The sequence below is a fragment of the Chenopodium quinoa genome, unplaced genomic scaffold (genome assembly GCF_001683475.1).
Source record: "Chenopodium quinoa cultivar QQ74 unplaced genomic scaffold, ASM168347v1, whole genome shotgun sequence".
Taxonomy (NCBI): domain Eukaryota; kingdom Viridiplantae; phylum Streptophyta; class Magnoliopsida; order Caryophyllales; family Amaranthaceae; genus Chenopodium; species Chenopodium quinoa.
In genome coordinates, this window is record NW_018744704.1 from 6,939,704 (window position 1) to 6,950,776 (window position 11,073).

The following is an 11,073-nucleotide window of genomic DNA, read 5'->3' on the forward strand; positions in this document are numbered from 1 at the left end:
TGATAATAAGACTTTGCCTGTCATTATCTCAGACTCTTTAAATGAATCTCAAGAAACAAAATTGCTGATTATACTTAAAGAGTACAAAGAAGCCCTAGGATGGACTTTCGCAGACATAAAAGGCATTAGTCCCGCCATGTGCATGCATAAAATTTTTCTTGGAAAAGATGCTAAACCAACTAGAGAGGCTCAACGTAGATTAAATCCTTCAATGATGGAAGTAGTTAAAAAGGAAATTCTAAAATGGTTAGATGCAGGAGTGATATATCCTATTTCCGATTCTCAATGGGTAAGTCCTATACATGTGGTACCTAAAAGGAGTGGAATAACAGTTGTCGAAAATAAGGAGAATTTGTGCCCACTAGAGTTTCTAATGGATGGAGAGTTTGTATTGACTATAGGAAGCTTAATCAAGCTACCAGAAAAGACCATTTCCCTATTCCATTTATTGATCAGATGTTAGAAAAACTCACTAGACAATCTTTCTTCTATTTTTTGGATGGTTATTCAGGTTACACACAAGTACCCATTGCCCCTGAAGATCAAGATAAAACCACTTTTACCTGTCCTTTTAGTACTTTCACTTTTAGAAGAATGCCTTTTGGTTTATGCAATGCCCCTGGAACTTTTCAAAGATGCATGATGAGCATATTTTCTGATTTGACTGAACAAGATATGGAAGTGTTTATGAATGACTTTACAGTTTTTGGTGATTCATTTGATAGATGTCTTCATGCTTTAACTCGAGTTCTGAAGAGATGTGTTGAAACTAACCTTGTTTTGAATTTTGAAAAGTGTAATTTCATGGTAGAACAAGGCGTGGTTCTTGGTCATATTGTAAGCGCTAAAGGTTTAGAGGTAGACAAAGATAAAATTGAGGTGATAAGTTCTTTGCCTTATCCTAAATGTGTTCGCGAAGTTAAATCATTTTTGGGACATGCTGGCTTTTATAGGAGCTTTATAAAGTATTTTTCAAAAATTGCTTCACCTTTATGTGCTTTGCTTGTTAAAGATGTTGTTTTTGACTTTAATGATGAATGTAAGAAAGCTTTTGATGATTTAAAAGCCAAGCTGACAAGTGCTCCTGTCATTAGACCTCCTGATTGGTCATTACCTTTTGAAATAATGTGCGATGCTAGTGATAAAACCATAAGAGTTGTTTTAGGTCAGAAGAAGGGTAAGGAGTCATATGTGATACATTATGCTTCTAAATCACTTGATCCTACCCAATGCAATTACACTGTGACCGAAAAAGAAATGTATGCAGTGATATTTGCTTTGGAAAAGTTTAGATCTTATTTGCTTGGTACTCATGTGATTGTTTATTCTAATCATGCGGCTCTTAAATACTTAATAAAGAAGAGTCACTCAACACCTAAGTTTCTTAGGTGGATGCTTCAATTACAAGAGTTTGATTTAGAAATTAGGGATAAAAAAGGTGTTGAAAATCAAGTTGCTGACCATTTAAGTAGGATTGTCCCTAGAGAATATTAGCCTATGATAAGTGATTTTTTCCCCGATGAACAATTGCTTTCTTTATATCATGCTGAAACTCCTTGGTATGCCGATATGGTTAATTACTTAGTAACTAGGACGTTTCCCCCTTTTCTAACTAAGGCCCAAAGAGAAAAGATAAAGTCTGAATCTAAATACTACATATGGGATGATCCTTATTTTTGGAAATCTTGTTCTGACCAAGTAATTAGAAGGTGTGTAGATAAACCTGAATATGATTCTATACTAACATTTTTCCATAGTCTTGAAAGTGGAGGACACTTTGGTCCTCAAAGGACTGCTCATAAAGTCTTAGAATGTGGTTTGTATTGGCCTAATATTTATAAGGATGCTTATTTCTTTTGTAAGGCTTGTGAACGCTGCCAGAAATCTGGAAATTTGTCTAAAAGGAATGAAATGCCCCAATCTGGAATTTTAATTTGTGAAATATTTGATGTGTGGGGCATTGATTTTATGGGTCCCTTTCCCTCTTCTTTTGGTAAAGTTTATATCATTCTTGTTGTTGATTATGTGTCTAAATGGGTAGAGGGGAAAGCTGTAATAATCGATGATGCTAAAACAGTTGTTAAGTTTGTTAAGAGTCATATATTTAATAGATTTGGCATGCCTAAAGCCATCATTAGTGACAGAGGAACCCATTTTTGTAATAAAACATTTGGTGCCCTTCTTGAAAAATACCACGTGACTCACAGAGTAGCCACTACATACCACCCACAAACGAGTGGACAGGTTGAATTGTCAAAATAGCGAGATAAAGGGAATTCTTGAAAAAATGGTTAACCCAAGTAGAAAGGATTGGAGCCTTTGTTTAGGTGATGCTTTATGGGCATATAGAACTGCATATAAAACTTTTTTAGGGATGTCTCCATTTAGACTTGTTTTTGGAAAAGCGTGTCACTTACCTGTGGAAATCGAGCATAAGTCTTATTGGGCAGTGAAGCAATGTAATTTAGACTATGACCTTACTGGAAAAGAAAGGAAATTATAGTTACTCAAGTTGGAAGAATTAAGACTAGATGCATATGAAAATGCAAAAATCTATAAAGACAAGACCAAAGCTTTTCATGATAAGAACATAGCTAGGAAATCATTTCAGGTTGGACATAAAGTTCTTTTATTTAATGCTCGCTTGAAATTATTTCCAGGAAAATTACAAACTAAATGGCTTGGCCCCTTTGTTGTTACTAATGTTTTTCCTCATGGTGCAATAGAAATCAAAGATTTCAATACTAACAAAATTTTCAAGGTTATTGATCACAGGTTAAAACCATTTTATGATCAAGCTTATGTGACCATGATTGAAGACATTTTATTTGAACAAGCATGAAGAGAGGAATGTCGAGCCAACGACGTAAACCAAAGGCGCTACTTGGGAGGCAACCTAAGGATATTATGCTCTTTTCCTTGTTCATTCTTTTTATTTCAGTTTTATTATTATTATTATTATCTTCTCTTCTTTTTTTCTTTCTTGTGTTTCCTTTCTTATCTGCAATTTTATTTGTTTCATTGTTGGGGCACCATGAGATAAACTTACTGGATTTAATTTGTGCATTCTTGCAGCAGCATCACTATGGTCTATTTAATCTCACAAGTACACTGCATTATACCTTTAACTCCAGAACTCCGGTCATGAGAATTGAGGACGATAAAAAAAAAAAAAAAACTCAGCAATCAGAAAAGAACTCTGAGTGTAACCGTGTACAAGCAGAGGAATGAAGAGTTCCGCACACTGGAAAGCTGAGTGCTACGCAATGTGCAGCAACATCACAAACATTCTGAAATCTCATAATCTACTAAACCAGCTAAGTTTCTTCTTCTTTTTCTTCATTTCTTTTTCATTGAGGACAATGAAAGATTAAGTGTGGGGGAAGCAAAATACTGTTTATTTTCTGTGTGGCTTTGAGTTGTTTTTATTTTTGTTTTTGAAGACGACTTTCTGTCAGGCAGTAGTTAATTTACTAGGGAGGTGCTGCCGAAATTTTTTTTAGATGTTGGAAATTTTTAACTAATAGCAGTAAAGTACAGTAAAAAAAAAATTGTTTGTTTTCTCCAATCTTCTTGATAACTTACACTCCGGGCTTGTGTCGTTTCTCCCTCAAATTGCAACTAATCCATGTTTTGAAAATGATTTAGGTATTTAAAACAATGCATATGACACATCAACCAAAAAGCCTATCCCCGTTATTTTCCATGAACAAGTCACAAATATACCTTTACTTACAAATCAAATGATTAACCTTCTGAAATTAGTAGAGCATATTAAAGTGTGATGTAAAAATGGTTGATATTCAGTGGTGATATTATACTATAAAGTGAAAGTTTCAATATAAGGCTTTGCGTACCAATGACTGGGTATATGTGTTAATTAATTCACATATTGATAAAAAAAAAATTCAAACCCAGTTATGTACGTGTGATGTTTCTATCTCTTGCTTGAGTAGTTCGAGTAAGTAGATCCTTAGGGGAATCTTAAAGCCTAGTGCCTTGGACCAACAAGACCGGGAGTTACTGGTCGAACACTCGCTACATGGACTATTTGACGGAGATTGAACATTAAGAGTCATGAAACTAATTGTGTAAAAAAAAAAAAGTGGTGTTCATAAAGTTCAGGCTGCACCGGAGGAATATTTGTTATTATTTAGTTGTAATCATATTCTACTCTACTAGTTTCAGAAACGTTACCACCGCATTCCCATAAATTATTGTCATATCCTTCTTTTACCTTAACCCCATGATATCCTTGAAAAGTCCTAATAATTTGAGACATGTGGTTTGGTATAAGTAAGGAGGGTGAGAAATGATTAAAGTGAATCAACCAAGTTGTCAAGTTAAATTGGGGAAACTTCTATAAAAATGAGTTTTTAAAATTGTTCACTGCTATTTAGTTGAAAATTTCCGAATAACAGACTTTGTGGGTATGTCTTCTGCAAACCCTCACGAGACCGTAGTCGTCCTCTAGGGGGAACTTAGGGGTTTACAGGGCTTGTTGCACATGCTAAGTGTAATCGTAATTCCTACGACAGTGAGTTAGGTTTATTGATAGTTTTATTTAGTTTGTTCGAGGGAGACCAAAGACTAAGTGTGGGGGAATTTGATAAGTGCATAATATACTCTATTTTTAGTCCCTAATATTAGTCCAATGGCCGCTTTATATTAGTTATTTTATGAAATTATCCACTTTAATAATTTTAGTTCTTAGTTTGTGTTAGTATTTTATTTTATAGCTATTTTTACAATAATTGGTACTTAATATTTTGTTGTGTGTTTTTGATAGGAAAGCTTGAGGAAAAGAAAGTGGATTTGATCAAATAAAGAGAAGTTAGCCCATTTTACTACTTCAAGCAACAAAAGCATTACATGCCTTTATCATCAAATAAAAAGAAAATAAAAAGAAAAGCAAAGAAAAGAAGAAGATAAGAACTGGTTTTGCGTGAAAACCAAAGCTCAAAACAACCATATCCCATAAATTTATCTTCAACCAATTTCCTCCGAAATTCAAGGGATGAAATTTTATCCAATTTCAAGAATTTATCCTCCCATATACAAAATTTGAGGTCGTTTTTGGGTATAAAAACCCCAAATTATCCCATACGGAGCACGCTCAACTACAACCAAAAATCTGAGAAATTGAGAGTGAAGGTTTCGATCGGGTCCCTGAATTGGCGCAATTGGAAGAGAAGACAGCCATTGAAGGAAGCTTAGTCTCAAATTCAAGGTCGAACAAGAACGACGGTGAATTGCGGGGTCGAAGCCGAGTCTCATACGAGTGTTCTTGAGTACAGTTTTATAAGTTCTTCTTACTCAATTGTTTTATTTCATACCTTGTTAATTCCTTTACTACTCTTATTGACTTATTTTGATTTGATTATTAGCATAGTATTTTGGTTAGTATTGTTAAATATACTTTGAGTGATTTTACCGGTTTAATTATTATTTATTGAAAATGCTTGTTATTACTGATAAATTTTACAATTACATGGTTGATTGTTATCTATCATTGTGTGTGATTGTGAATGTTTGCTAGTTATACGGTTTAGCTTAGTTTACATCGTATAATGAAGTAGCCCCTTCTTATGTTAAATCTGCGATTATGGTTATAATATGAGTTAGGAGTATTTTCAATCTAATTATTCTAAACATTTATGTGATTAGATTAATTAGGACTAATGATGTCTCCTAGTTTATAATGCTTCCATTTCTAAATTATATGAGTTGCGATCATATTTGTATAAGTTAGAATGGTTTAGAGTCAATTTGGCTTAGTTCGTAATTGACTAAAATTAAGGGATGATAGGGAATCTTTGTTAGCTTAGGCTCTACACTTAGCCAAATAATTATAATCGGTGGTAATCAAGGTCAATTGTATGTCGTTGCTAATAACTAAATCAAGTAAGAGTCATATAATGGAATGGTTAGTTGTGCCGTCAATAGTAGTTTAGTTTAGTTTAGTCTAGTCTAGTCGTATTAGTTTTATTAGTTTAGTACTATCTTAAACAAACCACCCCCCCATTTTATGTACATATGTGAATAAATGTATAGTGTGTAAGTTTCCGTAATATATTGTAATTTAGTTAAACGTTGATTTAAGAGTTAAAAGTCTCCTCGTGGGATCGACCCTTACTTACCCTTTTACTAGTTGTTAATATTTTTGAAGTTTAAGTTAGGAAAATAAATATTTAATTTTATATGATAAACGACTCGTATCAGTTAGTCTCACAAGCAAATATATAATAATCAAAGCAAATAAAACACATCATACTCTTATGAAAACTAAACAGGATTCGCTCTTTACTCATGTCCATCATGAATATGCTTCATCACCTAAAAAACTTTTCTTTACTTTGTCCCCAATACTCGCCATTAGAAATGGCTCAAAGGCCAAACAAATATACAAACACACAATCAGCAATGTTGAGTACATAAGCGTAAACAGTACACACTAACATGCTTTCAATCTATCATCACATAACTTACCTTGTTGCACTTGTTAATAAGCAAACAACATACAGTACAACCAACCAATAAATAAATGAATTGCTTATTTAATTTGATTATCGAACGGGTTTTCCCACCAAATCTCTGCCCAAAAATAAATTGAGGTAAACTACACCTGGATTTAACCGGGTAGGCAAATGTCACATGAAAGTGACGGACGTCCAGCGCATAAAATAATAAAAGGAAAATACAGCGTCCTATACTCCCAGTAGAAGTTATGATCAAATATAAAGTCACATAACTCCCCCCATATATCTATACTCAAGGTATATACGTTCCAAAAGTTTTGGTGCGTAATCTCTTTCAATTTACGTTGTATTACATATTTTTAGACTTGGTGATGACTCTCAATCCACGACACAATCAATCATTATAATCATTCAAGCAATCAACATACCAATTAAATTCTTGCATAATTAGTGACCACATAAATTTAATGTTGAACCCTTTATAAACTATCTCGGCGTTAAATAACACCTAAAGTGCATAAAGCACCGCAAATCCTATCCCTCGGTGTTTAGAACACCTTAAGTGCACTTAAGCAGCACAATATATTTTTATTCCTATGTACTAAGACACTTAATATCTCAATTCCCATGCTTAAAGTATCAATAAAAATTATATGAACCATAATAAAATTCCCTTTTTATATTCCAAGCCAAATTAAACATTTAGTTTAATTAAACATGCTCTCAATCATGTCAATAATAAAAGTGTGGTTTATAATCAACATACCAACATAATTAATTCCAATCTTCAATTCACCAAAAATAATCCATACTTCACTAATCAATCACCTACATTAATCCAATCAACAATTCCAACCAATACCTATCATGATACTACCTTGGAATTAATTAAACAAAGCCTAACATGCTTCTACACACTTAAATAATTGCACAGTACGCGAACGTACCTCGAATATGCTCTCAAAATCACCACGATTACACGAAATCACTCACTTTGAAGTCTCCTACAATTCAAAATTACAAAGAGACATCAACACCTATTCATAATAAATTTTCAGCAATATATACACTCTTCAAATCACTTTTAAACCTTCTAAAACATGCTGAAAATTAATTAAACCACCTACTTTTATTCCCAATTAATGGATAATTAAAAATCCTTTCAAGAAACAAAATTCTAGCCTTTATATATAAATTTCAGCATTATAAAAACTTATAAACTTGCTGTAATTTTGTTTAAAAACATTAATTTCAATAGTTTTAATCAACTACAATCAAATTCCATCAATAAACATTAATTTAGAAACTTATTAGGGCTTTCAATTTGGGGCTTTTTAATTCAAAAACTAAATCTGAAAATTATATACATATTAATCATAATTAAAACAAAGAAGAGTTTTTTTTTAACACAACCGCAAGCATGGGGAGGGGATGTACCACCCTCCACGCCGGTGGCTGCTGCTGCCGGTTACTGTTGGTGGCGGTGGCCAGTCAGTGGGAAGTGGTGGTGGTGGTGGCCGGCCACCTTAGTGTGCGTGCGTGTGTGAGTGTTTGTGAGGGAGAGGGGAAATATTAAGGGTGAGAGAAAAATAAAAAGGAGAGAGAAAGAGAGTTTACCTTTGGGTATTCTCCACCTTGGGCAAAGTCTAATTTGCTCATAAGATGGGTATTTATACTCTCTCTTAATACCTTCCTAACTTAATTCCCTTTTCTATCCTTAATGATTCCTACTCCTATTCCAATTGGCATTTGACTTTCTTTAAAATTTCATTGACCTTAAAACTTACTTTTATAATTTAAACATGCCCCAAAGTTTCTAAATAATAAAATAAAATATTTCCAAAATAAATAAAAATGGACTTTTAATTAAAATAAACCTTTTTAAATTATTAAGATACCATAAATAATTCATTACGAATTATTTAAATACTTTATTAAATAATATTGTAAATATATATATATATATATATATATATATATATATATATATATATATATATATATATACAGGGTATTACAGACTACCCCCTTAGAAAAAGTTTCGTCCTGAAACTTGGGTAACAAAAATTCAACCTTTTTCCTCACCTTATATAATATTGTTGTACTCTTTTGACATACTTTTACCTTTAATGTCTCCTTGAAACCAAAAGTACTCAAAATAACCGCTAAAAATATTTTAAAAGCACTAAAATAACTGAAAATATAAGGAATTTACCCCCTTTAAAGAAAACGAGTTATTTCCCCGTAACTCAACATACCTCAAACAACTCAGGATATTTCTTTTTCATTCATCCTCAGCTTCCCAAGTTTCTTCCTCATATTCTTGGTTAGACCGCCTTAACAATCGTAACTTTCTTATTGCTTGTACTACACACTTTACTGTCAAGGATCTTGACAATTGTTTCTTCATAAGTTAAGCTTTGATCTAAATCAATTGTTTCGGGTTGTAGCACATGCGACTTATCAGGTATATACCTTCTTAACTGAGACACATGAAATACATCATGCACCTTACTTAGCTCCATAGGTAGGGCCAACCTATAAGCCACTTTGCCTATCCTTTGTAATATCTCATATGGACCAATATACTTTGGGCTAAGTTTTCCTTTCTTCCCAAATATCATTACACCTTTCATTGGTGACACTTTCAACAACACTTTGTCACCAACCTCAAACTCTTCCTCCCTACGTTTCAAATCTGCATAACTCTTTTAACGATCTTGTGCAGCTTAAATCTTAGCTTGAATCTCTTTTACCTGCTTAACTGTATCTTTGATCATTTGAGGCCCTAAGATCATTGTTTCACTTATGTCGTTCCAACATACAAGACTACGACACTTCCTTCCATATAATGCCTCAAATGGAGCCATACCAATGCTCGCATGATAACTGTTGTTATAAGAGAATTCAATTAAGTCCAAGCTATCTTCCCATCCCCCTTGGAAGTCTATGACACAAGCTCTCTACATATCTTCCAAGGTTTGGATAGTTCTCTCAGTTTGACCATCTGTGGCATGGTGAAATGTTGTACTCATCTTAAGTGTTCTACCAAAGTTTTCTTGAACACTCTTCCAGAACTTTGAAAGAAACCTAGAATATTTATAAAACACAATATCCTTTGGAACTCCATGTGACCTCACAACATTTTTGATGTAAGCTTTTTCAAGTTGCTCCATCTTCTAGGTCTCTTTCTTTGGTATGAGCACTGCAGATTTAGTAAGTCTATCCACCACGACCCAAATGGTGTCGTTTTCACTCTTTGACTTTGGGAGTGAAAGGAATAGTATCCTTCGAACAAGTATATTATTCCGATAGAGGGTTCAAAATTAATTAGGAAAGCTAATTATTCAATGAGGTCAAGTGATCGGAATGTCTAGCTGGAGGCCGCTTCTGATCAGTAATATTAATGTATAATTAATATTACAACTTGCTCTTGTCTGAACCCTTCGGGTCACAACCAATCATGTAACCGAACCAAGACGATGAATAATCTGGACGATTAAATAACTCGATAGAGTTTTTACGAACTAAGATGTTGGATTTCGAGCTTAGAGCGTCAAAGCCGAGCGTTGACGTCGAGTCAATTTATGCAATCGACGAGATGAGAAATTAGTCAAACAATAAATCAATGCACACCAAAGTCCTAGCCTCGCAGTGGCCTAGCCATTGCGAGGGCTAGGCGGGCTAGGAAGCCTAGACGGGCTGCTGCCGCATGGCGCATGCTTGGCTGCAAGCCTAGCAAGCATCGCATTGCTTGGCTGGGCGTGTGCTACCGAGCGAGTGCATGTGGGCTAGCAGTGTGAGCAACGCCCAATGCTAGCAGCCCGCGCTGCGGCATGGGCTGGCTGGCAGGTCCAGCCGAGGGACCAGGCGCCAGCGGGCAGCCTTGGTGCCCAAGGCAGGCCGCGAACTGGCGCCACACCATTGCACCCGGTTTTGTGAGGTGGTTTGGCTTGGGTAGCAAGGGAGGTGTGGTTCTCTCTTGTGGTCCTCACCTAACCTTTTTTCTCCTTGTGACACTTGTTGTTTGCTAATTGATCAATTGTTATTTAATTTAATTTAGAACTAAATTAATTCATTCTTTTTCTCATTTCAAAAACTCTCCCACATGAAAAGTTGATTGAAACTTTTGAGAGCATTTCCCTATAAATACCCACCTTGGGTAATGGGATTAGTCACTTGAGTAGAACTCAAAAGGTATGTCCCAAGAGAGTGAGAAAGCCTTAAGTTCGTAAAACTCTAGTTTTATTAGGTCTAGCCTTGTCTAAGATGCAAGGTACGTAGGTCCGGGTCGCGAGGGTGTGAGACGTTGGAGGGCTTGCACTTGCAAGTCTCAAGGTTTTCTAAGTCCGAGCTCGTGATACGAGCGAAGCACGCGTCAAGGGTGAGTTAGTCTTATCCTTACTTTCTCTCTCTTCCCTTTATGTGTTTATGCTTTAAATATTTGTATTTCTTTTGTTTAGTTGTAATTATTATGCATGCGATCCTTGTGCGGGTTTTGTTTTCGTGCGATGTTGGACACTGCAAAACCCTATAGCGGTATAAGAGCCTCTTGCATTTAATTTTTACAACTAAAAATTAATTAAGGTTATTT